The sequence below is a fragment of the Delphinapterus leucas genome, chromosome 1, assembly GCF_059928025.1.
Source record: "Delphinapterus leucas isolate spDelLeu-1000000601 "Yukka" chromosome 1, BTC_Dleu_Yukka2, whole genome shotgun sequence".
NCBI classification, from domain to species: domain Eukaryota; kingdom Metazoa; phylum Chordata; class Mammalia; order Artiodactyla; family Monodontidae; genus Delphinapterus; species Delphinapterus leucas.
This window is the reverse complement of record NC_143129.1, coordinates 109,373,708-109,387,782: the sequence shown is the minus strand read 5'-3', so window position 1 is coordinate 109,387,782 and position 14,075 is coordinate 109,373,708. Positions and strand designations below refer to the sequence as shown.

Genomic DNA, 14,075 nt, shown 5'->3' with positions numbered 1-14,075 from the left:
TCTGAAGCACGAATACCTAAAAGTGAAATTGCTGGATCATGTCATACACTTTTAACTTATGCTACTTAATTGTTTTTTTTGATTTTGGTTTTGGGTTTTTTTTTGCGGTATGCAGGCCTCTCACTGTTGTAGCCTCTCCCGTTGCGGAGCACAGGCTCCGGACGCGCAACGCACAGGCTCAGTGGCCATGGCTCACGGGCCCAGCCGCTCCGCGGCATGTGGGATCCTCCCGGACTGGGGCACGAACCCACGTCCCCTGCATCGGCAGGCGGACTCTCAACCACTGCGCAACCAGGGAAGCCCTACTTAATTGTATTTTATAATCCATGTGAGTCACCTTAAATCTTTCCTGGAACAATGTATAAACACATAGGGTGGGGATTTACTTTCAAAAGACACAAAACTGAAAATATTTGCAAACGAAGCAACTGACAAAGGATTAATCTCCAAAATATACATGCAGCTCGATATCACAAAAACAACCAACCCAATCCAAAAATGGGCAGAAGACTTAAATAGACATTTCTCCAAAGAAGACATACAGATGGCCAACAAATACATGGAAAGATGCTCAAGATCACTAATCATTAGAGAAATGCAAATCAAAACCACAATGAGGGGCTTCCCTGGTGGCGCAGTGGTTGAGAGTCCGCCTGCCGATGCAGGGGATGTGGGTTCGTGCCCCAGTCCGGGAAGATCCCACATGCCGCGGAGCAGCTGGGCCCGGGAGCCATGGCCGCTGAGCCTGCGTATCCGGGGCCTGTGCTCCGCAACGGGAGAGGCCACAACAGTGAGAGGCCCACGCACCGCAAAAAAAAAAAAACCACAATGTGGTATCACCTCACACCAGTCAGAACGGCCATCATCAAAAAATCTAGAAACAATAAATGCTGGAGAGGGTGTGGAGAAAAAGGAACCCTCCTGCACTGTTGGTGGGGATGTAAATTGATACAGCCACTATGGAGAACTGGAGAACAGTATGGAGGTTCCTTAAAAAACTAAAAATAGAACTACCATGTGACCCAGCAGTCCCACTACTGGGCATATACCCTGAGAAAACCATAACTCAAAAAGATAACATGTGCCGCAATGTTCACTGCAACACTATTTACTACAGCCAGGACATGGAAGCAACCTAAATGTCCATCAACAGATGAATGGATAAAGAAGATGTGGCACATATATATAATGGAATATTACTCAGCCGTAAAAAGGAACGAAATTGAGTTATTTGTAGTGAGGTGGATGGCCCTAGAATCTGTCATATAGAGTGAAGTAAGTCAGAAAGAGAAAAACAAATACCATATGCTAATGCATATACATGGAATTTTAAAAAGCAGTACTGATGAATCTAGTGGCAGGGCAGGAATAAAGACACAGACATAGAGAATGGACTTGAGGGCACAGGTGGGGTGGGAGGAAGCTGGGATGAAGTGAGAGAGTAGCATGGACACATATACACTACCAAATGTAAAATGGATGGCTAATGGGAAGCAGCAGCATAGCACAGGGAGATCTGCTCGGTGCTTTGTGACCCCCTAGAGGGGTGGGATAGGGAGGGTGGGAGGGAGGCAAGAGGGAGGAGATATGAGGATATATGTATACATATAACTGATTCACTTTCTTGTACAGCAGAAATTAACACTACATTGTAAAGCATTTATACTCCAATAAATATGTGGAAAAAAAAGACACAAAACTGAAAGAGGGAACTTTGTGTCTTTTTAGGAAGCCCACAGAACTGGAAGTGGGTCAGGAATGTTTGGTGGAAGTAGGGTAGACTGAGGGATTTTATTCTTTGTGGTCCTCACTCTCCTTTTTACCTTTCTTCTTATTTAGACAATAGAAAACCATTTTGGACAACTGCCTATAGCTTATACCAACAAATAAAAAGAAGACATTCTAGGGGACTTCCCTGATGGCACAGTGGTTAAGACTCTGCGTTCCCAATGCAGGGGGCCCGGTTCGATCCCTGGCCAGGGAACTAGATCCCACATGCATGCTGCAACTAAGGAGCCTGCCTGCTGCAACTAAGACCTGGAACAACCAAATAAATAAATATTTTTTAAAAAAGAAGAAGAAGACATTCTAACTAATGAAGCTGCCCACCAACAGACTGGAGATCCCCAAGAGGCTTCCCATTACAGGAACTGTTCAACCTGAGGTGAAATGGTCTACAAGAGAGGCCACGACACTGTGCTGTTTAAAAGCACAGACCCTGGAGTCAGGATGCCTGGATTTGAGTCCTGGTTCTGTTACTTAGCTGGGAGACATTGGGCAAGTTACTGAAACTTTTTGTGCCCCAGTTTCTTCATCAGTAAAACAGGAATAATAACAGTACCTACCTGATAGAGTTGTTATACATCACTTGTTCTCTCCATGTTTAAAAATATCTTTCAAAAGAAACAAGGAGGAAATTCACTTTCGAAGATTATATACCTTGTGGCAGTTAAAAAAAAAAAATCCCCATAGAAGTTAAATCATCCAAGATTGGGTTGGGAGAGGGAAGATCTTGAGGATAAGACACTGATGAAGAATTCTGGCTCCCAATCCCTCAGAAGTGGGTGAATTCCAGAGCTGTTTGGGGAGCAGCATCATAATGAGGAAACTAGCAAAACACAGGAGTTGGAGAAACCATTATGAGAGAATATTCAAAGTACTTATAGGCAATTCTCTGGAGGGAAACAGGAAGTTAGGCATCTTATCTCATTATGGTGAGGTGGAAAGAAAACTGGATGGCAGCCAGAGGATGGGGTTTAGCACAATATCAAAATTTTAAATAAAGACAGAATTGGACCCTGCACTTGTGCAAACGTGCCTCACCCATCTCATCCTATTGGAACCCTGGTTCCAATAAAATTTTGTTTACAAAAGAAGGTGACAAGCCATAGCCATAGTTTGCACATTTGATTGTTTATCATATTGCATTAAAACATTATTTATCTTTATTTCTGACCTTTTTGATGCCGCCCCCCCCACCCCCGCTTAAATTTCGTGCCCATGGGGAATGCCTTACTTTCTGCACCCTAGACCGGCCCCTGGGCAAGACAAGGAATGTCCCTGTCCTCAGGCCCAGAGCATGCTATACGTAAAATCTAAGGTTTCCTGACCTGGGGTGGACAGCTCCCCCAAGGGAGTATGTGGATAGGTTCTGGGGATCCACGAATCTCCTCAGATTATAGGCAAAATACTGTGTTCACATATCATTTCCTGGGGAAAAGATTTCGTTCCCATTTAATTGGTTTATTTGTTGTTAATAAGTTGGCAACACAAGGACGGGCGAGGGTGTGCTCTCAGGCAGGCTCCTGCGCAGGGCGGGCTCAGGCAGGAGACGCTGCCCTGGGGCGGGAGCAGGGCAGGGCAGGGCCACCCTTTGCCACAGGGATGGAAGGAAAAGCCCCCCTCCCCAACTTCTGGGGGAACCCCCTGGGATGAACACAGCGACCACACAGCAAAGGGTCCTTACCTTTCACGGAGTCTCAAAAGGACCCCCAAAAGATTAGAAAGCCCAGCCACAGAATAAGGCAGGAAGCTTGCTTCTAATACAGACCCACCCTACCCGCCCCTCCCCCCCATTTTCCTGTCTCCTCATTCCTCCTTTATTATTCTTCCTGCATAAAATGCCCCTCTTTAAGAAAAGGCTTCTCACTGAAGTGCAAATGACTTGATAAGGCACAAAGCCCAGTTTATTCATTTAGCTCAAATGCCTTGGGCCCATGTTAAGAGTCTCTTAAGGCAGCAATTTAAGTAATAGCAACAGGCTTTAGGAGGCATCTCCCCGGCCCTTCCACCTCAAATCACGTCTGTTACCACGCGTCCTCAAAGACTTCCTAACCCTTCTCTGGTGTGTCTCGACACTTCCAAATGGCCACAACCAACACCCTTCGACAAGTCGTGGAGTGTAGGTAAAAAGCAACACCTCCTGAAAAAGAAACGATCTCTGAGAAGGAAGCAACTCAGCACACCGGCCACCCTTCCTCCCTGCGCTTCGCCGGCACAGGCCTCAGAAGGGATCCGGCCTCAAGCACGCAGGACAGGAAGGGCGGGGCAGGGGCCGCGCGGGGGCTCACGGGAAAGGGCGGGGCCGCTACATCCTTAAGGCTACGCGGGCCCTGATGGAAAGTTGATTGATGGCGACCCGCTTGAAGCTACCAATGTTACTGCAATCGAACTGGCAAATATTTACCTTGGAATCCGAGTGACTGAAAATATTTGGTTGGAGCCAGATGCGTCGCGTGTCTGTCACAGAAATATTAGCTAAAGGAGTGATTTAAGAAAATAAAATGGTGGGTGGGGTGCCTGCCTGACCGAGATGTTTACTTTCCTTTGGCTCCTACGAAGCAAGGGGAGCTTCTGACAATCCCGGAGGGAATGTGAACAGCTGGGAAGCAGGCCAGACTGGGGGGGGGCGCGGGGGGAGAGAGAGAGAGAAAGTTTTGGTTTGGGGCGGATAGTTTTACATGAATCAAAGATGTGGGAATTACATCTTCCTTAAAGGCTCTTAGTAATGCTCTCAAAACAACTGACCCTGGAGACATAAACTGTGAAGTGGTTTCGTTATATTTTCAGTTCTAGAGTTCATCTAAAACAAGGGCACGGTGCTACTATTTGGGAACCAACAACTCCTATCAGAAATGCTGTTTTCTGAGCGGTTTGTCTGTCCTGAGGTGCGGGTGAGCCGGTTCATATAGCTTAACATTGAAAAGATGCTTTCAACATGCCTGCCACCGTGGTCAACTACACTGGCCCATTGCCTAGCAATTCTCACAGCCAGCACAGACCTGGGATGAGTTATCATTAGCTAGCTCCATTTTACAGATGAGAATCAGCTACAGAAACATTGTATGACTTGCCCAAGATCTCACGACTCACGAGTGGCGGAGCTGGAATTGAAACCCAGACAGCCTGACTCTGCTCTTTGCCTCCCCTTGAGAGCGTCAGTGATCGTGAGGTGCATCTCTGGCCTGTAATTCTACAGGTGAGGGGAATGAGATTCCTGCTACTGACTGGGAGGCTTTGTGTGTCTGTGGCCAAAGGTAACCTCTTTTATTGATCTCTGTTGCTATCCTATGTGGTGCTAGGAGATGCTGCTAGTGAGGAAAGTAAAATTTAAATGTAACTAAAATAAGCCTCTAGTAAAGAATTCCAAAAAAGGAGTCAATATTTGATTTATTTTTCAAATGTAAAGAGAATACAAGGTATATGGTGGTGTGGACTCAAGTGATAGTCTTCACCTCTCAAGGGAAGAGACAAATAATCAGAGGAGGCATATTGAGTACCTGACACCCATTACAGATTGGACCCACTTTCTCCAACCATCCTTAACATACTCTTAAACTAGAATCTGTGTCTAAAGACATGACTTTTTAAAAGAGGTTACATTCAATCAAATAGTTACTTTACATTCAATCAAACAACTGATTTTGGGGGGGATCAACTGATTGTTTTAAATTGAACTAAGCACTGTTTTTCTAGATCTAATTCTGTGTTAACAGAAACCCTGTGATATGAAATTAGAGTTACCAAAATATAATTTCCAGATTCCCAGTCTCTTAGCCTAGAAACCTTCAAATCATCTTAGCCCCTGTCTCACCTTTGCTACTCACATCTTCCTCAAAACTTTCAGCGACTCCCCTCTGCGTTGAGATGACCATCAAGCTTTAGCCTACCATTCTAGGCACTCCTTGATCTGTCCCAGGCTAACTGGAAGCACAAATGTGGGAACCAAGAGAGCTTGAGGTTTAATTCCATCCCTACTACTGAATAACTGAGGAGACTTCCTTCCTCTGTGGGCTTTAGTGCCTTCATCTGTAAAATGAAGATGTTGGGATAAATGATTCACTGGCCCTCATTAGTGGAATACTCTTGGCATCTGCCCCTCTAGCCTTCTTTCCTGTGTCTCCTCTTCATGTACCACAAACCTGAGCCCCAGTACACCCAGGAGCCTGCACATTCCCATCTCTGCCTTATCTGGAATGTCCTTCCTCCCTCTTTTCCAGATAACCAAATCCTTTGCTTAAAGACTCAAATGTAATGCCATCTCTCTCATGAAGCTTTCTCGATTTCCTTGGTGGGAAGTCATTTTTTCGGTCTAGCAACTGCATAACCTAGTAGCTGACCCTCCTTTTGAGCACAGAGCCATATTTGGATCAGCTGTATACCTTCAGGGTCCAGGTCATCTTTGTATCCTCTCCAATGCCAGGCAAAAAGAAGGCATTAAAAGCAGCAGGTAATAAATGGGAATTAAATGTTAGCTTGTGTTAACTACCAGAAATGAGTATATACCTATTAAGTGTATGCTATTCTTTTTTAATGTTGATAATAATAGATATGTATTGAATGAGTGAATGAATGAAATAAATTGCAAACAAAAAAAACCTATGAAAATATGCCAAGTTTTGTTAGACTGGGTCTCTAGACATGAAGTAAAAGAACATATATTTTTCCTGGAAACATCCAGTAAACTGAGGCAATATTTGGGGTCAGAATTTCCAGTTGTGCATGTATAGACATGTTTAAAATTTAAAGAGCCATAGGAACCTTAAAATTTTGAATGGGTAGTCTACATCAGATTTTATAAATTTATTTTATTTATTATTTTTTTTGGCTGCATTGGGTCTTCATTGCTGCACACAGGCTTTCTCTAGTTGCAGTGAGCGGGGGCTACTCTTCATTGCGATGCACAGGCTTCTCATTGCGATGGCTTCTCTTGTTGTAAAGCACAGGCTGTAGACGTGGGCTTCAGTAGTTATGGCGCACAGGCTCAGTAATTGTGGCTCTCAGGCTTCGCTGCTCCGTGGCATGTGGGATCTTCCCGGACCAGGGCTCGAACCCATGTCCCCTGCAGGAGGATTCTTAACCACGGCGCCACCAGGGAAGCCCCTACCTCAGATTTTAATCTCAGCACCTTGAAATTCTCCATTCTTTCTGTTGCAATAAATATCCTCATAAATTGAGTACTTTTTTAAAAAGTAAACTCTAAAATAGAAATAAATGACTTTATCAATTTAACCAAAAGTGATATATAAATAAATTTCAAACTCAGTGGTCAAATACTACAAGTATTGTAATATATAAATGCCTACTGGTACAACATGTCCCGTTGAGAACAGAACCATTGCAAATGAGTGAAGGCAATAAGCTGCTGGCTGTTGCGTGCTGTGGAATAAAATCTGCAGCTATGGAAATAGAGTGTCTCTGTCTTGAGGAAAAAGCATTTGACCATGAATGCAACTCAGCACCAATCCTCATCTTGGCTAATGAGAGGGTACAACATCAAGACCCAGGGGTCCAGGGAATGAAATGTTTCTAACACTGCCTTTCTTTCCTTCTTTCCTTCCTTCCTCACTTTTTCTCTTGTTTTGATCCAAAAGGAATATAAAGTTATATAAAATTGAAACATTGTAAACACAACACATACAGCGAAATCTCCCAAATTCCATCCCACTTCACCCCATCCCCAAGTATCACTGTTAACATTTTGGCCCACATTTCTCCAATTTTGTCCCTACATATACTAAAATTATTATTGTTACCATTGATTTTTATCACAATGGAATCATACTTTATATACCACTCAGTGACTTGCTTTGCTACATGTCGAATTCCTAGCTTTACAATATATTGCCCACAACTCTGCTGATGGGTTTTTACTGATATTCCACAATTTTAAACAGTGCTCTGGTGAACATCCTTGTACACATACTATTTTGCTTATGACACTGCTTTCAGGCAGGGCAGATTCCATCTTCAAAAGCTGCAAAGGAGGAGCTTTAGTTCAGTAGATTTTTTAGTGATAAAGCAGTCGGTCAGTGGAGCAGTTTCAAGGCAGATTAGATAAAACGATTCTTGGGAACAGAAGGAATCACACCACACCTAAATTAAAGGGAACTTCCCAAGAGGCTCTCTGCCCTCCTCCCTCAGCATCTATCACACAGGCCCGGTTTATCTTTGGAAGCTGAGCCAGTTATCTTTGATACCTGAGTTCCCTTGGCAACACCTAGATCTGAAGGGCATCATCATATCACAGTGTATGTAAAATGCATAAAGGGTAGGCATTTGCATCTGTGAATTAGGAGGATAACAGGTAGGGGGATTCAAGAAGTTCAACAATCAAGTCTTTCAGACGACAGGGGTGCATTTGAAAAGTCTTTTGTAATTAGGGGTAAGGAGAGTGGGTTTGTTTGATAGCTTCTTGCTGTCTGGCAGCCCAACCCCAGTGCTTTGGTGCAGAGCTCTGAGCCTGCTGGCTCCTCTGAGAGCCTCTGGAATCCCTTCCATCCTGGCCGGGAAGGGTAACTTTGACAAGTCTCTTCTGAGTGGGGGCTTTCCTTTGTCCCTGGTCAGTGGCCTCCAAGCTTGTCAGGTTCTGGTATGGGGTAAAAAGACCTACTGCTTCCTACTCTGTGGGGACCGAACTTCTTGTGTCTGTTATGAGTGTTCTGAAATGGCCACTCACCCAAATAAACTATTTCTGAACAACCTCCCCCCCTTTTGTTTGTTTGTTTGTTTTTGGTCTGAGTCAGGAGATTTCCTAGTTCTTTAGGTTAATGAGGATTTAAAAATACAGAACCATCCAATTTGAACTTGCCTTCCAACCCCTCCGACTGCCTTATTTTATAGATGAGGAAATGACTGGCCTAAGGTTATAAACCTTGAGAATCATAGAGCTTTTAAATCCCTACAGATTGCTGTCTTTTAATTAGTATTATTGACTTGTTAACATCAAGGAACTATGAGAACTAGTAGAACATGCTTGTTAAAGGGTCCTTGTCTTGAATGCCACAGAGAGGTTTATCAACACAGAAATAACAGTTATAATAATAACAACAAATTATTATATTATATAATAAGTATATCTTATTCTTTAATAAAAGAATAATTATTATTATTAAAATGATAACGTCAGGCACCATTCTAAATGCTCTAGATCCTGTTACTATCTGTTCCTTTTTTTTCTCTTTCTTACTTTGCCTCCTCTTGAATTGATTTTTTTTTCTACTTCCATTTCCCTCTAATTGTTTGGAAAGCATACGTGCACTGTTTATTATTTCAGTGATTACACTAGCTGGTTTAGCATGCTGACTTAAAGTCTGAAGTAACTGTCTTTACCTCTAAATAATCAAGGACTTTGGACAATTTTAATTCTACTACAAGCCCAGTATTTTTGTTTTTGCTTTGTTTTGTTTTGTTTTTTGGCTGTGCCATGTGGCATGCCAGATCTTAGTTCTGCGACCAGGGATCGAACCTGTGCCCCTTCATTGGGAGCTTGGAGTCTTAACCGCTGGACCACCAGGAAAGTCCCCCAGTATTTTTATTCTATTTCCCCTCCAAAAATTAGACACTGTAATAGTATGTTTTTCCATAGTCCATATTTGCTGAGATATGACCTCATATTTACCAATATGTTTATTCAATGGTCCTTTTTGCACCTCAGGCTTTTCATTTTTTATTCTGCTAAAGTACATCCTTTAGGATCTCCTTTAGTGAGGATCTTTGTGTGATACATTCTCTCAGGTTATTGGGAGCAGGGAGGGCTGTTTTTATTTCTTTTCTCTGTTTTGGTTTTCTAGAAATATTCTTTGTATAATACCTTTTCTTGAAATAAAGCTTCACTGGACATGGACTTCTAGGTTGATAGCTATCTTCTCTCAGCACAATGAAGAAATTCTTACAATGTATTCTCTTCTGTAGTTGCTCTTACAAAGTGAATTATGAGTGTAATTGCTCATTCTTTTAAATTAATTAATTTATTATGTATTATGGCTGTGCTGGCTCTTCATTGCAGTGTGCGGACTCCTCGGTGCGGTGCGCAGGCTTCTCTAGTTGCGATGCGCGGGCTCTAGAGCACAAAGGCTCAGTAGTTGCAGCATGCCTGCTTAGTTGCGGTATGTGGGATCTTACTTCCCCAACCAGGGATCGAACCTGGGCCCCCTGCATTGAGAGCGTGGTGTCTTAACCACTGGACCACAAGGGAAGTCCCTAATTGCTCATTTTACAGGTGACTTTTTTTTTCTCTCTGGCTACTTTAAGATCTCTCTCTCTCTTTCTCTCTTTCAACTTTTTTGTATTCTGCTGTTTCACTATGATTTCACTATGATGTGTCTAGGGGAGACTTTTTTTTAATACATGCTCATTGAAATTCACTGGGTTTCCTGGATCTAAGAAATACCAGCTCTTTTGCATTCTTATTATATTTTCCTGGAACCCTTGTTTTTTGGACCTTTACACTAGCCTTAGTCTCTTTATAATATGTTCCTCTTTTTATCTCAATCTAATACATGTGGATAATATCTTCAGATCCAGTTTTCTAATTCTTTCTTCAGCTATGTCTGACCTCTTTTTAATGCATTGACGGGTTTTGGTACAGCTTTATTGAGGCATAATCAACATACAATAAACTGTACATATTCAAAGTGTACACTTTGTTAAATTTGGACATATGCATATACTCATGAAATCATCACCACGACCAGTATAATAAATAAATCCTTCATCCCTAAAAGTTTCCTTATGCCACTCTGTAAATCTTTTCTCTAGTTCTTCCCTACCACTACCCCTTGTCAAACAATCATTGATTTGCTTTCTATCTTATAGATTAATTTGCATTTTCTAGAATTTTACACATATGGATTTATACAACATGACTTTTTTTTTTTGATGGTGGTGGTGATTTTCATTTTATTATTTTTTACAATAAGGGTGTAATCTTTATACTCCACACACATAAAATAAAACAAAAAGTGCTTATGAAAGAGTCCCTGCCCCCACCCCCCATCTCAAAACATCCTGAACATAGCTATTCAATAGAACAGAAAAATCAAGACATGTTTGATTTCAAAATTTCAATAAAAAAGCAAAGCATGTAATGCAACAACTGTTCAACTTCCCACTCTAAAGTAGGCACCATTAGACAAACAAAACTACCAGTATTTTAAATTTCTCCAGCACACATTCCAGTATAAATGTTCTGAACTGCAATCAGCTAGTAATTAATAATGGGAATAGAACCTTAGAACAGAAGTTATATTGCTTCCCTGCACCCCTTTCTCTTACAATTAGAGGGTAGAGGTATCAGGGGATACAGAGTCAAAGGAAGAAGGATTAAAAAGAAATTCCCAAAGTTGCTGTTTTTTGGACGAGAAAGGAAGACAGCATTTTACAAATGTTCAAAAAAATCCCAAAGCAAGTAACACAATTCATTCACTATTACTCCTACTAGAAAGAATAAAGACATCAGCATCTTATTATATAAAACTGTACTTTCAGAAGTGTATTACAAGTTCACCAGAAACTATGGATGTAGTTTTAGGCTTCATCAAAGAAAACAAGTTCAGATCAAGTTAGATGCTATACACCTAGCCTAGCTGGATAGGTGTCTGGAACTGCTCACTGTGTCACCCTGAACAGCTGTAAACTAAACAATAGTATGTAACTCCAGAGGAAGCTTAAGGATTGAGGATATGTACACAGCTAATTATATCTCCCCTGCTTCACGCTCTTCAGAGCTCCTCCTGTCTTCTGATCTGCCATTAGCGCTCTCATAGGACCGCTTCTATCTTTTCGATCTCTGTCACGAGGTGATCTGTCTCTTGAATTCCTGTCTCTGTCACGTGATGCTAAGTCTTGTTCTCTGAATCTCTCTTTTGAGGATCTCCTCCTGGATCGCTCTCTGCTCCTGTCTCTAGACTGTGCCCACTTCTCTGGTGGCTGCGGCTGCGACTACGGCTGCTGGAGCGGGACCTGTGGCGATGGCGTTTCTCCCGGGATTTGGATCGAGTTCTCCTTTTCCATTCCCGTGACATGGAGCAAGACCTATGTCTGCAATACTCTCTGGACCAAGGATTCTTGCTATGTGATCGAGACCTCCTCAGCTTCTCCCTTTCTTCTCTCTCCCTTTCTTCTCTTCTTCTCAGGTGTTCCTGGTTTCTTTTCTCCTGCTTCTTAGCTACAACTCTCTTTAATTCTTCAAGCTTCTCTCTTATTTCAATAAATCCCAGGTGCAGTTTACCCCCAAAATGATCAGCCAGTCGTCTGTCATTATCATGAAGACCTAAATAGGCAGAGCAAACTTCACAGACTCGAAGTTTCTGCTGCTGGAAACTGGAAGCTGGCATAGAATTCCGATAAACTTCCTCTGCTTCTCTTTTCTTTGCCCGTGCTTTCTCTACTTCATCCATTACTTTCTGGGATTCCTCCACATTCCCTTCAGCTCCTAGCTATTCCACCTTAGCCAACAATTTACCGATTTCATTTAACTCATGAATACGTTCTGCCTTTGCTGCAACTTCAGCACTAATCTCTTCCTGAGTTTCTGCTAATCTTTTCTTAGCCACTTCTGTTCTTCGATCACAATCTGCAATGAATGACTGCAGATGATCCATAGCATCGAGTTCAAAGAAAAAATCTTGTTCTTTGGATGCAATTTCATAATCTGCTCTTAAAGCCAGGTCATGGACTTTCAGACATTCTCCAAGATCTATTCTAGTTCCAGACAGGACATCATGGGGGCAACAATTCAGAAGGTGACTCTTGCATACTCTGTCATCACTGAATTTGATTCGTTGATGAGTAGTATCTCGCTGTACCCTGCTTCCATTTATGCAGTATGCCAGGCATTGGCACGATTTTCAGCGGCACACAGGCGGTTGCCACCTCCAGGGCCTTCTGGCCCAACACAGCAGTGAAAATCCAGTCATTTCAGCTAAATAATATCGTGGACTTGTAAACATGGGTTCATTGGTAAATCCTCTTAGTCATCCCGGGAGGTGCCCATCAACTGGTCCAGCATCGCGCGCATCTGGGCCTGCGCAGACATGGCGGCGGCGTAGCGGGCGGACGGACGGGGGTGGGGCGGAGACCGGGCCCTCTCGGGTGGGGGAGACAAGGGGAAGGGGTCGGGGAAGGTGAGACGCTGTCTCGGTTGCCGCCGCTGCCTCGAGGCGTGCGGAAAAGGGAGCTGGAGGGGTTGCAGGAGAGTCCGGGCTGCGCTCCTCACGACGACGCGTACGTGGAAGGCAGCAGCCCCTGAAAGCGACCCTCATTCCCTCACTCTCCGTTGGATTCCTGGAACAGAAGCAATACCGGCTAACCAAGCTCTCGTCTCCAACACCGCCACCCGCCAGAGGACGTCAGCCCCCGCTTCAAGCTCTGACGCCGCTCGCCGCCACCGTCGCCGCCAACATGACTTCTTTTTTGGTGTCTGATTTCTTTAACTCAACAAAATTATTCTGAATTTGTCCATGTTGTTAGGATTGTCAATTGTTATTGTTGTTGTTGTTTTTATTTCTGCGTAGTACTCCATTGTACAGCTATAACACTATTTATCTTGTCACTTGTTGGATATTTCCAGTTCTTCGCTACTACAAATAAAGTTGTTATGAACATTCATGTACACCTTGTTATGGACATGTGCTTTCATTTCTTAGGTAAATATTTAGGAATGGAATAGCTGAATTATATCATATGCATATGTTTAACTTTTTTTAAGACACCGCCAAAGGGTATTCCAAAGTGGTTTGTACCATTTTACATTCCCACCAGCAATCAATGAGAGTTCTAGTTCTCCACATCCTTGTGGTATTATGAGGCTTTTTGCTTGTAGCTATTCTAGTAGATATGTAATTGTATCACACTTTTGATTTGAAGTGGTTTTAATTTGAATTATCTAATGATTAATGATGCTGAGCATCTTTTCATGTGCTTATTTGCCATCCATACATCTTCTTTGGTGAAATGTCTGTTTAAATGTTTTGCCTACTTTTAAATTGGTTTGTTCTGTTATTATTGAATTATAATAATTCTTTACATATTTTAGATATAAGAATTGTGTCATAGATATATTTTGCAAATATCTTTTCCCAGTCTGTAGTTTGCCTTTTAATTTTTTAACGGTGTCCTTCAAAGAGAAAAAGTTTTAAATTTTGATGAAATATGTTATTGATGTTTTCTATTATAGTTATGATTTTTGTGTCATATTTTAAAAAGATCTTTGACAAAACTCCTAAAATTTAAAACAAATGAATGAATATAACAAAACAGAAAAAAAAACTCTTTGACAAAGCCCAGGTAAGTAA

General features: G+C 42.3%; 1 protein-coding gene and 1 pseudogene across 2 annotated transcripts in view; both read right to left on the bottom strand.

The window, feature by feature from the left end:
* LOC115801836 (putative RNA-binding protein Luc7-like 2 pseudogene) overlaps positions 1 to 12,633 on the bottom strand; it is a 63,247-nt pseudogene extending 50,614 nt beyond the window's left edge. The window contains exon 1 of the transcript XR_016394760.1: positions 2,346 to 12,633. The product of XR_016394760.1 is annotated as a putative RNA-binding protein Luc7-like 2 pseudogene (transcript). The remainder of the gene's footprint in view (positions 1 to 2,345) is intronic.
* The window catches only part of GFI1 (growth factor independent 1 transcriptional repressor), a 98,478-nt gene that overhangs the window by 50,614 nt on the left and 33,789 nt on the right, over positions 1 to 14,075 (bottom strand). The window lies entirely within an intron of this gene.